We start from the raw sequence: 20,582 nt of genomic DNA, 5'->3' as shown, positions 1-20,582 counted from the left end.
TGCAATTATGGTTGTAAGTTGAAAAAGTCCCTTATGCTCAACATAGTACAAAAGGGATAAAATATCTTAAATTTTTTATAAAAACGTGGAAATCGTTTGTCTGTATCAATTGCATAAGTTTTATACTTGTTAAAATCATTTGTTTTAGTTGACAAAGTCATTTGTGTTTGGCTTGTATTCCCCCTGAAAACGTTTAAAAATCATAAAAGCGTAGGGTATGAACTCACCTGAAGTGAGTGGTTTGAATGAAAGATCGATACGGGATGCTAAGTGTCAAGTGAAGTCTCGAACACACACGGATCCTATTTAGCATTTAGTAACACACACACATATGTATGAAATTAGGGTATATCACAACTAGTTATGATAGGAAACCACCCTAAGGACTTGGAAACACTTGAAACTAGGTGTTAAAATCATATGTGATTGAATGAGGGAGGTGTACGGACACACTAAGGCGTATACGGCCATAGGTGTACGGCCCATGAGTGTACAGCCATACACTCATGAAGAAGTGCGCATTTGAGGTGTTTTCAAGACCCTAACTAGCATCTAGGAAGTTTTCTAGGTCTCATGCTTAGTTTTAATGTAAGTTTAAGGCCAATAATGAGCATCAAAGAGGGTTTACGGCCCTATGAGGTGTGTATGGCCGTACAAGGGGTGTGCGGCCGTACACCCTTCATGCTCATGCTAAATTGGTCGATTTTAAGGTGAATCAAGGCTAGGATCAAAGGTTTAGCATGTCCAACTAGATGATAGGGGCTAAACTCTCACTTTGGAGGGCCTTTAAGGTGTGTACGGCCAACCTTATGAAGGTGTACGTCCGTACTCCCTTCAAGGGATGAAGAACATGTTGAAAGATGATGAATCAAGGATTGAATCAAGAGGTCTTTCAAGTATAACAAGCTAAAGGATGGAATACTAACGTTTTTGAAGCCTTGGAGGGTTCACGGTAGAAGAAGCTTGAGAGAAAATAGAGTAGTGTGCGGCCAAGGGAAGAAAGAAATGAAGGAAATGAGGTCCACACATATATATAGGAGTGGGTGACCGACCATCTCGAGTGTACGGTCATGAGGGGGTGTACGACCGTACACCCATGTGTACGGCCGTACACTCCTTCTGATGAAGTGTATGGCCCGAAATGCCACTTTACGACTTTGTTAACTCATCCCTAATCACAACCTTGATTGTACTTAAGCTTAAAACACTTAAACGAACACTAAACAATGCTAAAAGATAACAGAAACGAGTCTGAATTTGATTGAATTTAATGGTTCATACAAAAGAGAAAGTTCAGGTTGTCACAGATGTGGCAAAGGTTGGGTTTGCTTCTTGCATGCTGAGAGAAAGAGCCTGGGATTGGTGGGGCGAGGTTACTAAACAGGTGGGACCAGTCGGGGTGGCTGAGATGACATGGGCCGAGTTTTTTCGGTGATTTGATTTGGAGTTTGCACCACCCATTGAGGTGCAACGACTAGTGCGAGAGTTTCATGCCTTGCAGCAGACCACCGAGACTGTGGCGGAGATCACCGCCAAGTTTCGGGAACGAGCTTTGTTGATCCCATAGTATGCTACCGATGAGGAGATGAGACGGACCCGATATCATTCCATGCTGAGGGATGATATCCAGGAGTTCGTGAGCTTTACAGGGTGCAAAACCCTGAACGAGATGGTGGAGAAGGCCCGTGAGAAGGAGATGGAGTTGGATTCCCGCACTAAGCAGGGATTGCCCCAAGAAGGGCTTGATATGTTTCATAGTGGGGAGTGTCAGACAGCTGTGATATTGGGATGTTACTCTTGTGGTCAACAGAGCCACGTGAGCAGGGATTGCCCCAAGAAGGGCTTGATATGTTTCCACTGCAACCAGACTGGCTATAAAAAGGCTGATTGTCCGAGGTTTCAGGGAGGAGGAGGAGCGGTGGTGGCGCCAGCACCCGCCACAATGAGGATCACCGATGGTCGCCCTGCTAAGGCGGAAGCTCCAACAGTGAAGAGCTGTACATTTCAGCTGACTACCGAGGAGGCACGGGTAGCGCCAGACATTATGGCTGGTACGTATTTATTCTTCTCCACTCTATGTATTTGTTTCACTTATGTGTATTATATGCTTGTATAGGGACCTTTTTGCTCAATGGTATGTCTGCGCATGTCTTGTTTGATTCGGGTGCTACCCGGTCGTTCGTATCTCTTGCGCTTACCAAAAAGTTATGGGGCACGCCGGGAACTTTGGATTCCCCACTCGAGGTGGAGATTGCGGATGACCGCACCGTTAGTGCTGTGAGGGTGTATCGGGATTGTGTCCTAAATGTGCTTGGTGAGAAATTTCGTGTCGACCTAGTCCTGATACCGTTGTGAGGGCTAAAAGTGATTATCGGGATGGATTGGTTGGGGGCCAACGGGGCCATGATCGACTGCGAACATCAGTTGGTGAGGGTTCGGACCCCAAGTGGGGGAGAACTGGTAATACATGGTGATAGGGCATCGCAGGGGCCGGCCCTCTGTTCGGCTGCGAGGGCTTGGATGTTCGTGCAGCAGGGTTGTTCGGGATTTCTGGCATATATCTCGGATACAAGGGTAGAGATCACGAAGGATGTGGGCAGTGTGCCAGTTGTTCAGGACTTTCGGGATGTTTTCCCCAAAGAGGTACCAGGGGTTCCTCCGGAGAGGCAGGTAGAGCTCCGCATCGATTTGGTGTCGGGTGCCGCTCTGATAGCAAAGGCACCATATCGTTTGGCACCGCCTGATATGGAAGAGTTATCTACACAGCTTCAGGAGCTGTTAGACCATTGGTTCATTCGTCCGAGCAGTTCCCCGTGGGGAGCACCGATTCTTTTCGTGAAGAAGAAGGATGGATCCCACAGGATGTGTATCGATTATAAAGAACTAAATAACCTAACAGTGAAGAACCTTTATCCGTTGCCAAGGATCGATGATTTGGTCGATCAGTTGCAGGGTGCATCTTGGTTTTCCAAGATTGATCTTCGGTCGGGATACCATCAGATGAGGATTCGGGATGAGGATATAACGAAGACGGCTTTCAGGACTCAGTATGGGCATTATGAGTTTGTAGTGATGCCGTTCGGGCTCACCAATGCCCCAACAACGTTCATGGATCTTATGAACAGGGTGTGTAGACCGATGCTGGATCTGTCAGTGATCGTTTTCATTGATGATATCCTGGTCTATTCTAAGACCAGGGAGCAGCACGAACATCACTTAAGGGAGGTGCTAGAGACCCTAAGGGCGGAGAAGCTGTATGCAAAGTTCTCCAAGTGTGATTTCTGGCTGCGAGAGGTACAATTCTTGGGGCATATCATCAACCAGGAGGGTATTTCGGTTGATCCAGCCAAGATTGAGGCTGTGATGCGGTGGGAAGTACCGAAGAATGTATCAGATGTTCGTAGTTTCTTGGGTTTAGCGGGTTCTTATCGGAGATTTATCCAGGACTTCTCCAAGATTATGGTGCCATCGACCCGTCTGACCAAGAAGAATGTGACGTTTCGGTGGGGTACAGATCGGCAGTTGGCCTTCGTGACCTTGAGGCGGAGATTGTGCGAGGCTCCGATTCTTGTTCTACCAGAGGGATTAGATTATCTGGTGGTGTACTATGATGCATCGATTTCAGGGTTAGGTGCGGTACTGATGCAGAGAGCTGAAGCCGCATGAGGCAAATTACCCTACTTACGATCTGGAACTGGGGGCAGTGGTGTTTGCCCTCAAGATTTGGAGACATTACTTGTATGGAGTGTGATGTACTATCTACACTGACCACAAGAGTCTGAAGTATTTGATGGACCAACAGAACCTCAACATGCGATAGAGAAGGTGGTTGGACGTGCTAAAAGACTATGATTGCGAGATTCTATACCACCCAGGGAAGGCCAACATAGTGGCCGACGCCTTGAGCCGTAAGACGACAGGTTCCCCGATTAGGAATGCGTGTTTGAGGATGACGGTGGTCTCTCAATTGTTGGAGATGATCAAAGAGGCTCAGATTGAGGGGGTAAAGAAAGAGAATTGGAAGGTAGAGAGGATTCGAGGACAATATCCTTTGTTTGTTAAGGATAATCGGGGTTTCTTGACGCAGTGTGGCCGGGTGTGGGTACCGGTGACCGGGGGAGTGAGACAGAAGATATTAGAGGAAGCGCATAATTCCAAGTTCTCCATACATCCAGGAGCTACGAAAATTTATAGGGACTTGAGGCTGAGTTATTGGTAGCCATGCATGAAGCGGGAAATTGCTTGGTTTGTAGAGCGGTGCTTGACTTGCAGGAAGGTCAAGGCCGAGCACCAGCGGCCTCATGGTAAGGTCCAGCCACTGCCCATTCCCGTGTGGAAGTGGGAGGAGGTCACGATGTACTTCGTTACGAAGTTGCCAAGGATGGCAAGGGGTGTGGATGCCATATGGGTGATTGTGGATAGACTGACGAAGAGTGCCCATTTAATTCCGATATCCGAAGGTATATCCGCAGAGAAGTTTGCAGATATTTATGTGCGGGAGGTGGTGGCTAGACACGAGGTGCCTGTATCGGTAGTTTCTGACCATGATGTTCGGTTTACATCTAGGTTCTGGAAGAACTTCCACGAGGAGCTGGGCACTCAGCTACATTTTACCACGGCGTACCACCCCCATATCGACGGTTAGAGTGAGAGAATGATCAAGACACTAGAGGATATACTACGGGCATGCGTGTTGGATTTTGGAGGGAACTGGGATACGTATCTTCCACTAGCAGAGTTTTCGTACAATAATAGTTACCATGCCAGTATTGACCGAGCTCCATTCGAGATGCTATATGGACGGAGGTGTCGGACCCCGGTTTGTTGGGATGAGGTTGGACACCGGGTCTTGGGAATCACTGAAGTAGTGCTGAAGACTACTGGGTTGATTCAACAGGTGTGCGACCGGTTGCGGGTCACACAGAGCCGCCGGAAAAGCTATGCCGACCGACGGCAATCAGATCTTGAGTTTCAGGTGGGGGATTTCGTGTTGCTGAAGGTGTCGCCCTGGAAAGGGATCATCAGGTTTCAGAAGAGGGGCAAGTTGGGGCCTCGGTATATAGGCCCGTTTAGGATCACGACCCGGGTGGGCAAAGTGGCATACCGCTTGGATCTGCCAGGGGAGCTTAGCCAGATTCACAACACATTCCATGTGTCGCAACTTAGGAAGTGTGTCACAGACGAGGCTGCGGTTGTCTCGTCAGGTGATATCCAGGTGGATGAGGGCTTGAACTACATCGAGAAGCCCGTTGCCATCTTGGATAGGAAGACAAAGGTTCTTCAGAATAAGGAAGTAAGACTGGTGAAAGTGTAATGGCAACATCGGAAGGGCGCCGAATGGACTTGGGAACCGGAAGAGGAGATGCGAGATCATTACCCCGATTTATTTGAGTCAGCAGACTTCAAGGACGAAGTCTAGTTAAAGTGGGGGAGACTTGTAACACCTGGTTTGAATTGGAAAGGATTTATGCATGGACTCGGCGAGTTGGGAGGTCAACTCGTCGAGTAGGTTCATGAGATCATGGAACGTGGAACGGGACCGACTCGGCGAGTCGAAGGGTCGACTCGGCGAGTCCGAGCTGTTTAAAGAAAACCCTAAATTTTCGGTTTGCCCCCTATATAAACGTCATTATCTGCCCCACTAGCCTCCCTTAGCATCATAAGAGATCGTTTACGGCCGCAAACACTTGGGTGTGTGAAGTAAGAGCTTTGGGAGCTTAAGCCTTGAGATTGTGGAAGGAATTCCAAGCTTGAAGAAGAAGTATCAAGAAGAAAACACTAGATCTAGCATCTAGTTCGTCTTGGGCATTGAATTGAGGTATGAATCTGTTACCTTAAGCCTAGATTCTATTTGAGAGTTATGGCGAACTTTGAGGAAATGGAAGCAAGCTTAGATCTGAACCTACCACAAGGATATGGTTCCAGATCTGGACCTTCTTAGGTCCCAAATATCATAAAGTTGCACCTTTTAATAAGTTCATTCCCTCTCCATGCATGAAAACCTTGTTGAAGGATAGTTTTGGTGTTATGGCCATGTGAGGCCTTGCATGCACGTAACGTTTGCAACTTTATGTGTTAACCACACTAGTAGAGTATGGATCTGAAGTTTGGGACCTTGAGTCCCACTAGAAGAGGCCGTAAACATAATGGACTAATAGGGACTCGGCGAGTCGTGCAAGAGACTCGGCGAGTCGAGAGGGTTTCCTCGTTCACGGCCAAAAGTTTACGACCAAAGGTTTATAGCCAAAGGTTTATGGCCAAGGGTTCACGGCCAAGGGTGTTCGGTTGGGAGTTTACGACCGTAAACATCAAGGAACTCGACGATTCCCTTGGATGACTCGGCGAGTCGAGGAGTTAAGCAGGGAACCCGATGAGTGACTGATTGTACTCGACGAGTCAAGGTCAATATGGACTGTTGACCTTGACAATAGACCCTGACTTTGACCAGGGTTGACCCTGGGGGTATTTATGGGATTATGCTTAGTTATTTACTCATTGATTATAGGCAGTTTGGGAAGAGCAGCATAGGACATACCTGAATATAGTTGCCGGTTCAGCTTTGGGAGGTGAGTCTTCTCACCATACCCATGGGTCTAAGGCACCAAGGCCGGCCCACTATGTGATTATGTTATATGTGTTGGTCATTATGTGATTTGATATGATATGTGATTTGTTATGATATGTGATTGTGTGTTGTGTATGGAAGACCCCGGCGGGAGCCCGTGGCATTGGATATAAGACCATGTGGGGTAGCCCATGGCATTCCTAGGTAAAGACCATGTAGGGGAGCCCATGGCATTGGATGTAAGACCATGTGGGGTAGCCCATGGCAGTCCTAGGTAAAGACCATGTGGGGTAGCCCATGACATTCTTACAGGTTTTATGTATGCATGGCTTATGTGTTATGTGCATAGCTTTGATTAGCTAACAGGATATGTGTATGTGTGTGGTATGCTCTGGGGGACTCACTAAGCACTCGCTTACAGTTTGTGGATTTGTTTCAGGTTCATCTGAGTCCAAGCGCAAGGGCAAAGCTTGATGGCACGGCGTTCACTCTCTCTCATGCGACTTAATGGGACCCTCTGATATTTGAAAATAAAGTTGCAATGAATATGGATTTGAAACAATTGTTTTGGAATGTCTTGATTTATGGCAATGTGTTTGGTTAATTAAAAATGAAAATTTTCTTCGAAAATTTGGGTCGTTACAAATGTAAGCACAAAGCTTAGTGAGTTCCCCAAAATACCACACACAAATAATTAGCCTCTCATGGCTATATCTCGATAAGGACCCTCCGGTCATGTGTCTCAGTGAAGATCCTACGGTCTCACGACTCGGGTTGGACCCTCCAGTCTTGTATCTCATTGAAGACCCTCCGGTCTCACGATTCGGTTTGGACCCTTTGGTCCTATCATAATAAAAGCACAGAATAATATACAACATAAATCACAAAGACAAAATGCATAATATCACATATCTCAATATAAGCACATAAGACCCTCCGGTCAGTAACACAAATAAGACCCTCCGGTCGCACAGTGAATACCACTCAGGTACGTATAGTGAGAAGACTCATCTCGTGAGTAAGGCAAGTATATCTCGCACTCAAACTGTTGGTCTAGACTCCGCCTACATATATCACAATCATCTCTAATTAACAATTTATATTAACAACTCGAAGGATGTTAAGCTAACTCCTCTACTAAATCTCAGAAAGGGTGAAAGAACATTTTACCCCTCCTTGGTATCCAAAGTCCACAACTTGACCAAACCCTAAAAAGTCAACGGAAGCCAACACTCAAGCCAACAGTCCCTGTTGACTCAACTCATTGAGTGCATCTATGCGACTCGTCGAGTTCCTTCTGTTCTCAGAAAATCAGGAAAATTCGAGTCAGCTCGCCGAGTTGTCTCACCAACTCTTCGAGTTTGTACAGTGTCCAGAATATCGGGGAAAACCCTAACCAACTCGTCGAGTTCCGTCAACCCTTTCTCTCATTCAGACACTTTTAAGCGAGACTAAGGCCCCAAACTCTAGATATAGCCTTCTAGGACTGAGATACCACATAAAGCTGCAAGCTTTACGTCCATTGCATGGCATTTAGGGGCTAGCTTTGCCAAAACAAGGCTCAACAAGGGGTTTAAGGCATGAAGATTGGCCAAAGCTTGATAAAACTTGAGTCCTTAGGCCTAAAGGGCCTAGTAGTGTCCAAATCTGAAGTCTTAGCTTCAAGGCTTGCTCAAAACCAATAATGACTCAAGAAGAAGCTAGAAATGGCCATAAACTATCAAATGGAGAGATCTAACAAACAAGTGATCAAGATAATGGATTTTTAACTTCAAATGGCTGCTACAACTAAATGGATGTTGGATCTATAGACTCCTTCTTGTTCCAAGCTCTTCGCTCTTCAAGGAATGCACCAAACACACTTTTAGCCTTTCACACTCTCAAAATAGAAGGTAACTCGATTAGGGTTTGTCTTTGGGTGATAAGGTGATGAGGGAGGCGGGGTAAAGGACTTAAGGTCCTTTAAATAGGGTGCAAACCCGAATATTTAGGGATTTCACACTCATCTCCAACTCATCGAGTTGAGTCCACCAACTTGTCGAGTTGGTTCTAAAGTCATGTAGCCAATCTCAGTCTCTACTCGACGAGTTGGGGCCTCCAACTCGTCGAGTTGCCCAATCAATATGAATATAAAACAATTTAAATTTACACCTGGGAGTCGGTATGTTACACAAATCCTATTTCTGAATTGACAGTGAACAATTAATATGTTCTAGATTTTTCACCAACGAATTGACGCATATAACCTTTTTGGTTGGTACCTTAAAGTTTTAAAATCTCATATTTTTTATTTTTTAGTGATCTTTATGAAAAGCTCTCTAACCAAGACTTATCTTCCCAAAAGATCTAGTTTTTTTTTGAGATTTTCAGAAATATCTTGTCACATAAAAAAAATCCAAAGCTTACTTGCAATTATGGCTACACTGGTCAGATAAGTACTTCTTCCAGACTTTCAGACTTATGTTAAGTTTCAGAATTTGGTTGAAGCTAAAGCCACCCTTGAAGCCTACTAAAAAGAAGCCTTTCACTATTTCTTAGTAAATAGATGATCGTACACTACTAGAAAAACAACCTTTTACGACACACAATGTGTGTCGTAAAATGCTCAAACGACGCGCAAATGTGTGTCAAGGAAGGCCCTGTCATAACTAGAGACAACACGCTTTTGTGTGTCGTCTATTTACGACGCGCTCTTACGACACGAAATGCGTGTCAAGGAAGGCCCTGTCATAAAGAAGACGACACACATATGCATGTCGTAACTTTACGACACACATTTACGACTCGCATTGCGTATCAGTAAAGCCCCTGTTATAAAGATAAACGACACGCATTTTTGCGTGTCATAATTTTAAATGTTTTAAAAATTATATATTTTGATAGATTTATTCATTTTCAAATTAAATAACACATTAAAAGTCTCATAATACAAAATAAAATATAATAAATAAGAAAGATAACTCATTGCACTAATATGTCAAATACAAATAATCATTCCAATAGTAAGTAAATGGAATACATTGCTAATATTGCATAATACTTAGTATAGAAAAAAAAACATGTAAAATCGGTTGGATCCCTTTAAATGCTTGATTTGCCATCAATTCCTCCTAATTATCCGTCCTACTACCCCTTCAGTTCAATCAAGACACCTAATTTGAAAATTGAACATACTTGGTGATTTTAGGGCCCACTCCTTCACATAGTTCATACAGTTGATTAGCAACCATATAACGAACACGCCAAGACTTGTCATGTTTTTAAGAGAAAACATTCAAATTTTGTTTTCAATTTTGAAAAAAAAAACACAAAAACAAAAATGTTCACTTGTTAGAAACTATTCAGCTGAGAAAAAATAACAATGATAGGAAGAATATATGCAACACCATTCATAATATAAAATAATAATTATAATAAGTTTCGTGGTGGAGGAAGGTGTAATTCAACATTACATATACAAAAAGTAAAAACCAAACCAGCAGAGCACCAAGCAATACCTTGTGTTTTTTTTCTTTCTTTTTTCCACTTCTTCACAATAACAACGTTCATTCAAATCAAAACTTAACCAACCAAAACCAAAACCAAAAGAAATCAAATCTCCACACTCACATCACAATCCACTCTCGTTCGATTCCTACAATTAAAATGATCAGGATGATGATGATTAAGGACATTTACGTATTTTTTGCACATACGAGATAGATAGAGATAGAGAGAGAGAGAGAGAGAGAGAGAGAGATTACAAGGAAAAGTGGAGTGGGGTATAGGTGTTAATGAGGTAGCCTCTTACGGCTGAGAATATCATGCTCCTTGAGGTGATGATGGAACCTGGTGAGGCGAGCTTGGAGGCTCACCAGACTTGTTGCTTTGCGTGACAACATACAACTTAACTGAGTCATGTAGTTGTCGATAAGGCTTCCTGGTTTATCAACTTCTGCCAGCAGTTTCATTTCGTGATTTTTAACAAGGCTAATAAGTAGTATGTCTATTGACTTTTATACATGCAACAATATTTAAACAATTTTCTCCTTACTTCACGGACAATTTCCGTTGTATCTTCAGTCAGTTTGCTCCCATGAAACGGGATATGAAGCTGATCATTATCAAGTGCACGAATGCACTCCTTCAGAGCCAAAAGACTCTTATTGATTTCAGCACCTTCAATCCTGTAACAAACACGTTACAAATAAGGAGGACTAAAACTGCAAAAGAAAAGTTTTTGGGACCAAAATTGTAATTTACTAAGAAAGAGTACCGTGTTTGTCGATCATTATCAGTATATTATCAGCCTACAAAAAAAATCTTCAAATAAATATGATTTGAGTATAATAAAATTATGTTTTGGGAATTGAAAGTCAAAGTTGGGTTGTACTACTGGTCCAAATTTTGTGTGAGAAAGAAACACATAATGCTTCATTGTTGTATCTGGAGACCTAAACTGGATTATTTCAAGCAATTCTAACACCTGCATAATAAATAATTATTATTAAAAAGTAGAAACATTATTAATATAATAATAATATAACATCAAGAAAAAACATACCTTGCTCCTACCAACGGCTCTGTTTGCAGGATCTTCAAGAGTAATATGAAGAATATTATGATCTATATTATATTCACTATCTCCAAACAGATAAGAAACAATGTTTTGACATAAAAATTAAGACACAACGGTATCTTGGTCAAAAATATACCACTTATTTGTACAATTTAAAAAAAAAGAAGGTTTTGGTTTAACACACAAGGGTATCTTGGTCAATACTGTGGTTTGGCCCCAATGCATATGAGATAGAAGGGGATGTAATCCGTATTTCCCCCTTTTTCAATTAGTAATTAGAATGATATAAAGCTAAAAGCAAATCCATATATTATCCATGCTCTTATACTTTGGTGATTCGAATAATAAAAGAATGTAAGTTCAGGGGTTAGATGTACTATAAAATGGGTTAAAGGACCCGCTTAAAATGCAATATATAACACAGTTTTGCAACAGGATCTGATAAAGGCTAGTCTTATGTCAAAGACTAATAGAGCACAGTTTTAAACTGGGTCGTATGAGGTTTATAGAAGCCTATTTCTTTCCAAGCAGTTGTATAATATTGAGAAAATGGTTAAACAGGTCCTTTATTACTTATATATATATATATATATATATATATATATATGTCCGGTTCCTAGACAACCAAACTGTACAACATCTACTACACAGTGGCATTAAACAGTATCAGTAACGTTAGAATTGCATCACTCATACATCCCATCATGCACCAAAAATTGCTATAGAATCAAATGTTATGCTCAAATGATAAAACAATTACCTCTTGATTGATTAAGATTTAATCCTCAGAAGAAGCTTTTGAACTCCTAAAATATTTTTTATGATTAGCAACCCTCTTCATGCAAGCCGCCTTTGATCTTCCAGGAACAACAGTTGTGATCTTCTCGCACCTCAAGGCTGAATCTTTTGGCAAAACTTTTAAAGCATTTAGCAGAGCTATGTCCTTGGCGGAGCTCCAACTTCTACCATTACTGACGTGCTCCCTTCCATTCTTGATAACCTCATCAACCCTCTGGTCCACTGCCATCCTATCTTTGAAAAACTTTGAAATTGAATCTAAGTCACCAATTTTCGTTATTGACGTGAGATTACTATGTCATCATTAAAAATTAGGGTTTGGGAATCGGGGAATTTCGATGGTGGAATCGTGAGAGTTGGGAGGAGGTGGAAACAAAATATTAGATTTCTTTGATTAAAACAAAATTGAAGGTTAATCATTTGATGAGGGACTGTATCTGTAAGAATAAGAAAATGAATGTGATTTTGACGGAACCCCAACTGCATCTGTAAGAATAAGAAAATAAATGCGATTTTGAACTAGAAAATGAGAAAGTCTTAGGGAAACAAGAGTGAAACCTCGAGGTTGTCAGCAAGGCGAGGTGAGGTGAGGTACTGCGATCATCGATTGTTGTAGAGGCCAAGGAGAAGTGAGAGCATTTTCATTCTTGAAAAAAACCCTCCTGCGTTTTCGTTCTTGAAAAAAACCTTCCCGCGTTTTTGTGGAATTTAGTAGTGCGCCGATATAAAAGCCCTGGTTCATGGGTGCGCACTTGTGAGATTAGAGCATAAAATTCCTAGTTCTTCTTTGATATCGGGGACAAGAAAAACCTTAAAATCGCCAGCGTTTCGAGTTTGAGGAGTCGTAGACCCCCAATCGCCGACTCCATGATAAATATTGTGAGGTTCGATTTTTGGGGGAAGGCGGGGTACTTGAATTTTTTGGGGATTTGGTTTCACCCGAGCTGCATCAAAGATGGACGTGTGTTTTAAAATTTTATAAAATGACATCTCTACACAACACCCACTTAAATTTAGGTGCCTTCCGTGTTTTTAATTTTTTTCGTTGGACATTAATTTTAGGGCACGCACAAATATGTGTCCTCTATCCTTCAAATTTTGCAAAAATTATATTATTTTTTAGGGCACGCACAAATGCGTGTCCTCTATTAGCGCATGTCATTGTTTGTGCGTCATTAAAGGGCTGATTTCTAGTAGTGGTGTTTCAATGGAAAGCCACACAAGCACTTCCGACTCTCACTTGATTCAGAAGGAAGAGATCGTTTCCTGGGATCCATCTGAATTTCATGTCACTTTTAGTTGACATCACTAAATCCTAGAAATCAACATTGCTTTATTTCTTTTTCTTTGGCACACTCTTGCACAAGAATCTTTATGATTTTTCCAAGTATTATACTAATAAATGTGGATTACTGTTGTTTCGAGAATAGGATATGGTGTATTGGCTTTCACTCCGAATGATAGAAACTGAAACGACAATTTTTTAGGGGATAAGGATTCAAAATAAGGCGCGTCCTTTTTCCATGCCTGACATCACGCGTATCAGTTGTAACGTCACATGACACATACAACTGTCGCGTATTTCTAGGCTACTTTACAGGGATATGGCAACGTCAAACAACGGATTTTTCTCTCTCCACTTATCACAGACGTATAAAAGGGTTTTGTTGGTTTGGTGTCTCTCGCCACTCACAAGGTATTTGAATTCTTATGATAAATAACCCTTTTTCTCTCTATTGTTCATCGTCGTCTTCAATGATTCCATGGCTAGTTCATCTGATACCACTTTTGTTGCTGATCAATCAACCTCTGTTCTCTTGTTGAACTGAAGTCGGGTCAAAATTTAATTCTCGATCTCACCACCTCATGGTATAATGAAGCCCTAAAGCCAAATGCAGGAATCCAAATCTTCCTACTATGTGGAATGGCTTATTTACATTGTTGTTCAAGAGTTTTTTAGAATGAGTTGTCAGCTCTGACAATGCAAGTAAGCTCTTTTATACCATCATCTTTGGTCTTTGTCATGGTATCAAATTGGATTATGGATCGATTCTCTAGACGCAACTCATTCAGAGCACATCTTCATTGACTCGCAACACTGGAATTTCTTGTGCTCATTTTTGGTCGTTAATCATCCATAGAGCCTTAGTACATTTCAAGATTCCTTTTCAGGATGATGTTGTGGTTGCTGCGATTCCTATTCTACAGATTTCATCATTCATGATGTCGGATCAGACCAAGTTTACTTTTGTTGGATCAATTTCGGAGGTGATGCTAGCAAAGGTGCCTCAAGACAATGTCATCATCAATGAATATCGAAATTTACCTCCTTTCAGTCTTCACCCTATGTCTAACAATTTATGAACGGCGATTGCGGAGGCCAACAAACCAAAAAGGGGAGCAAAGCGAAAGGGCAAAGCTGGTCCTTCCGAAGTCGTCAAGACTTCGAAAAAGAAAGTCAAGAAGACTACTCAGAAACCAAGATCACCGTCGCCAGTGGTATAGGAGCCTTCAGAGTCTAGGACTCACATCGAGTTTCATGAGTGTGAGCCTGTTCAGAACGAGGTTGAAGATACCGCAGCTACTTCGGAACCACCAACTTCAACTCCAATTCCGAAGGTATCTACTCTGCCTACCTCATTTACATCTGATTCTGATTTCTTTCACATGCCCACTCCTCCACCTTCTCTGACCACCACTTAATCTCCAATCACCACCACTATACCAATCACCAAATCTCTACTACCAAATTTCTCTCTTGTAGTTTCTCAACCATAAATTTCTGTACTATTATCCACTCTATTCTATATCGACTCAACCGCAACCATAACTTCCACAGTTAGTACTCCGATGTCAACTGTCAACATATCTGATACGGGGGCACATGTTGATTTTGGTGTTACTATGGGCCCGAGCACATCTACAGCTTCACCCTTGCGAGAAGATGATGCAGAGTTTATGTTTGGGGATGATCAGGATGACTTTCAGAATTTTGTTTTCAGGCTATTCACAATCTATCAAGCAAGCGATGATGAGGATGCCCTATGAAGAAAGGGTAATTTAAACAGCTCAACGCTAAGTTGGATTCGCTATTGGACTCATCTATCGCTTCTTCTAATTATGAGTTTACGCTAAAGTCTCATCGAGCAACTATGAAGACGCTTACCAAAATCAATGCAAAAGTCCTTGAATACTCAACCAAGGCAATCCAGGCATCAGAGAAGACCTTTACTAAAACGACCAAAAAAGTCAAAAAACTATATGCTGAAGTCACAAAGTTTATGGCTGATTTCCAAAGCTCTGCTGATCAGAACACTGAAGCAGCAAGCAAGGTCATTATGAATCTCGGCACAACTTTACAAACCGAAAAAGAAGCTCTTTCTTGTGTTCGTGGTGAAATCAAAGCTGGAAACTCTTACATGAATGCTTCTATTGTTTTGAAGATAGAGCAGCTTCAAAAGGATCTTGCAGCTGAGAACACAATCATGGATAAATTGGTTGCGAAGACTGAAAAAGTCAAGGTTCTTTCTCTTAAGCTCAATTATGCAAATAAACACGTGGATGATCTAGAGACTGAGAAAGCAGTTATCAAAAGTTGTGTGTCGGAAATTAATCAGTATCTACATCGTCTGTTGGAAACTTGATATTCTATTCTTACTGCTTTGGTTTGCCAACATTTCTCGGAAAAGCTCAATCCGGTCTTTGTGATGTTAAACCGCATTGAGAGTGTTTCGAAAGGTGATTCTCTTCCGAAACAAGGGGGAGAAAATGTTAAAGAGAAAGAAGAACCTAAGCCCCAGGATAAGAAGTCCACTGATAAACATCATGAGGAAAAACCAAAAATAGATCCGAAGGTTAATGAAGCTTCAGGATCTAAAGGGAAACAGAAGATAATTAACGATGATGAAGAAGAAGAAGTTCTTTCGGAAGGAGAAAAACTTGTGAGAAAGAAACGAGACTAGGAGCTTGATGATATTCTGATTCTTCGAAAAGAATTAGAGGCAAAAGAAGCAGAAGCTAGAGTTGCGAAAGTTACTCTTGCAACACATATGTCATTATTTCCTCCTTGGACCTTAGAGAGAATTCAAAAGGAAGCGGTTGATGATCCGAGCGTTCACTAGTTGGAACCATTGGTATCTTTTGAACTGAAAAATACCGCTGACTCTTAGCTCGACTTCTCACTCACTCCGACAACCTTCCTATTCCGAGGCTTCGCTCATATTAAGAAAGCACCACTTTCAGACTACGATGTTAACATTATGTTTTTCTCGTTTTATCTTAAGTATGGATAGCCTGAGTTCAGGATATATGGAGCCTAATGAAGACGGTTGGTGTGAAAGTTTATGCTCCTTTTCCAACTGAACATTTTACAAATGTCAAATTTAAGGATTTTCGAGGAGCAAGTCCGTAACATCCCAAAAATACAGTCTGAAAATTTCGTTTTAAATCAGTAATAAAACCATAGTCATCATATGTCATAGAAAAATCACAACAATGTATCTCAGAATAATATAACAATTGTCATGTATATCAGAGTACAAACATCCCAGGCTGAACAAATGGTGTGTGCACTGCAATCTTCCCGAGCTCCTCTTTTGAAAACTGAGTACCTGAAACCAAAACTGAAAACTATAAGCACGAAGCTTAGTGAGTCTTGTTGGAACATGAAAGTGAACCTCTAGCAATCCTAAGTACTGATTCTGAAGTGTATGTTCCGAAGAGGAGAGTGGTCCGGAATCCGTCCGGACCAAGTAAGAAGACGAGAAGACTGAAGACATTCCGGGACTGACCCTCATGTCCGGAATGATGTTGATCCGGAATAAAGAATTTTTTGTCTTTTATGCATTTATTGTATTTGTCTTTGTATTGATGTAACGTTTCATAGGACTAAGTCTATAGTTGTATTTGGACATTCAGAACGTCAGAATCATGTCTTTTGTCCGGTCCTGTGTAATCACTTCAGTTAATTCGGTGTAATATTCTCTCCTATAAATAGGAGCATTCAATACAAGTCAACTACAGATCTTTCACTCACTTTGGGAATTTTTCTCTAAGTTCATTCAAAACATTGATCTTAAGCATTCATTCAAGGTTTGAGTTCTCAAACCTTGTCCCTGCGCATTGATCTTGATCTCACAATTGGTATCAGAGCTTGAGTGTGCCAACCCGAAAATTTTTTGTTTTAAAAGCTCAGTCAGTTAACTCAACTGAGTTTCAGACTCATTGGTAATGAGTTCTAGCCCGTTTAAAGGTCATTCTAAGGAGTTTTAATCCTAGTATACTTAAGGAATGAGTGTTAGAATGTACCTGCTAGAGACACTGTACAAAGATTCAAACCTTAACCTCATCAAAGAGAGTTCACGGCCACAATTCCAATGAGTTTATGGCCGTAAAATCATGTGGCCGTAAAATCAAGTGTATATATATGGCCCTTGGTCATTTCTAGCCATTTCTTGCATTCCAACCCCAAGAACTCGAGTTCTCTCTCAAGTATCATTGGATTCTTCATCTAGATCTTCATTTATGTAAGTGTTCTAACCTTTGATTAGTTGATATCCTCCACTAACTAGTATCATTCCATGATTTCATCCATAGAAATCATCTTTTCTTAGATCTTCAAGAAACACCAAGAACACCAAGAACACACACTAGTGTTCTTGGCGATTGTCAACCATTTCAAGCCTCTATATCGTAAGTACTCTTCCCTACACTTGATATCTAGTTAGGACTCATGCTTGGAGCCTTGAAAACATCAATAACACAAGAACAAAAGGAGTTTACGGCCAAGCCATCTCCCATGGCCGTAAACCCCTTTAAGTGTGCCAGTTTGGCCATAAACCCTCCTAGATGCAAAGCTTATGACCTAGAACCCTTCATTGATGAGAATAGGACCTTAAACTACTCTCAAATACATAATGACCATGAGTTTACGGCTGTAAACTCCTTTGGGCCGTAAACTCATCAAGAGCCTCCAATGAGTTGGTCTTTCTCATCCTTGTGTTGGGCCGTATACATAATGACACGCGTATTCGTTGAATCACCCACATCAGGTGAGTTCATACCCCGTAATGAATCTTTTAACTGTTTTAAATGCTTTTAGGGGGGGGGGAATACAAGTTGAACACAATGATAATTGTGTAATTGTTTGTTATAAACATCTTTCAAAATGTTGCTTATGTCTTTTATAAGTGATCAAAGCATTTCAAAAACTCTTTTAAAGTTATGTTACTTTATAGTTAATCAAACTCCGTTTTTAAAGTACAAGCATAACTTAGTAGATAAATGAGTCTTTTCAATAACAGTTCAAGTAAAACATTAGTAAACTATAATAGGTATAGTTTAGGAAGACACTATTCATTTCTTCTAGTACAATGAAGCATACAAAGAGTCGGTTCATACATGAGTCAGAACATACTATGATGAGAAACAAACAGAACATAATGTGATGAGAAACTAAGAGAACATACTATTATGAGAAACAGAACAAACATACTAAGTTGCTATAGCATGGAACTAGTACAAGATCTAATTATACCAATGAATCACTAACTCATTGTTTTAAACAAAAAGTGATAGTTATATTGGGTATACATGATCATATAATTTCAATGTGAATTACACGGCTTGCAAGAATTTGCAGAGGTCGCGTTTAGTTCCCTTAATCTCTAGACAGGGAGAGCGTTTAGTAGGGGTACTAGCCTTCACATTTTGACCATATTAAAACAAACATGTTTTAGGTCATCAGTACATCCGTATGTCATTATAAACGACAACTGTGTACTTACATCTCCCATTACTTTCATAAAAGTGACAGTACCAATTGAAAGTCAATACAAACTATATTTTTGGTTAATGATAGTCTCACTTGGGAAAATATACAACTCATGCAAGAAACAAACACACATAGCATTAGATGCCTTGGTAGAAGGCTACGTTTAGTAGAGAGGACCATAATGCTAACCTTATGATTCCTTAATGAATACATCAAAGGATATATATATATATATATATATATATATATATATATATATATATATATATATATATATATATATATATATATATAATCAATAGGATCCGACAGGTAATAGGATGTGTGCTCTCCGCTTCATTTCCTGTTCCTTGTTTGGTTGTGGGCTTGGAACAAATTCACCCAGTCTATTTTCTATCCGATTCTAGATATATATATATATATATATATATATATATATATATATATATATATATATATATATATATATATATATATATATATATATATATGCTCAGTATACATTAAGTCATCATAAGGGTACCAGGTATGGGTCAAGTCATAAGACACATAGTCAATGCACAGTTTTCTAGTACAAAACATACTTTCTAAATCAGAACTTTTGGTATACAAAACTAGAAACTTACCAGTTATGGGTTTAATCCATTTTATTAAACCAGTTTAAACTTAAAAGATCTTAGGTGATTAACTCTATAATACTTTAGTTTATACATCATGGTTATATATAATTAATACCTAATTGGTAGTTGGATGTGTGGTTTCCGCCTTACTTCCTGTTCCTTGTTTGGTTGTGGGCTTAGGGCAGATTCACCCAATTAACTTTCTATCCGATATTAGATCATATATATATCCAGTATAAACTAAGTTATCATAAAAGTAATCACTGTGGTCACCATGTTATTATAAGAAATAAGTGTTTTCTTAAAGAATATTTTCATTAAATATAAAGGAACCATTACAATTAACTCCATGAGTAACAAATGAATACACCAAGGTTATATACAGCAATGATCTAACAACCAATGGGATGTGTGCTATCCGCCTTACCTCCTGTTCCTCGTTTGGTTGTGGGCTTAGGGCAGATGTGCACAGTCGATTGTTTGTTTACTCTGAGTTTTATATAACTTGTATCCATTTAGTACTCAAAGAAAGGATTGTAGAGTCATTTTTACTTATCTTTCATTAAAGTAGGAAATATAGGATTTTCTAGAGGAACAGGCGAACTTTTCTAAACAGAACTTATAACTTACTACATTTTCAACTACATTTTACAACTTACTTACATCACTAAAATCTTATGAACTCACCAGCTTAATTGCTGATCAACTCTTTCAAATAACTTGTATTCTCAGGAGCCTAGTAGACAGGTACTCGTACTGGGAATTCAGAAGATGGAGCAGTATAGCTTCAAGTCTTGTTTTGTTATTTGCTTATGAATTCTATGTTTTGTGAACACACACATTGTAAACACTTTCTTTCTAATGAAATGGTTGTTCATTACTTGCTTACTATAATGCATATCTTGTGATACTAAACATGACGTCCTCCACCCCCGAACGTTTCCGCCGTTCCGGTTTTGGATTGTGACAGATTGGTATCAGAGCATTGTTTATGGTGAACTAAGTAGATCAACCGATAAAAGATATACAACTATAAATACAATGGGTCTTAATTGCTCTGGATAATGATATATTTTAAGAGTATAACGATAAGTTATGAAAATATACCTACTTGCTTATACATGTACATAACTAGACCAAGTATCATAAGAAGAACAGAACTAAAATATTTAAAGGTTGAACACTGTCGTCAAACCTGAATAGTTATGTAATCATATCTAGGATCAATATAGCCTGATCAACTATATTCATTTGAGATGTGACCGACAT

The sequence above is a fragment of the Lactuca virosa genome, chromosome 3, assembly GCF_052849685.1.
Source record: "Lactuca virosa cultivar CGN04683 chromosome 3, Lactuca_virosa_CGN04683_v6, whole genome shotgun sequence".
NCBI classification, from domain to species: Eukaryota; Viridiplantae; Streptophyta; class Magnoliopsida; order Asterales; family Asteraceae; genus Lactuca; species Lactuca virosa.
This window is presented reverse-complemented; position numbering follows the sequence as displayed.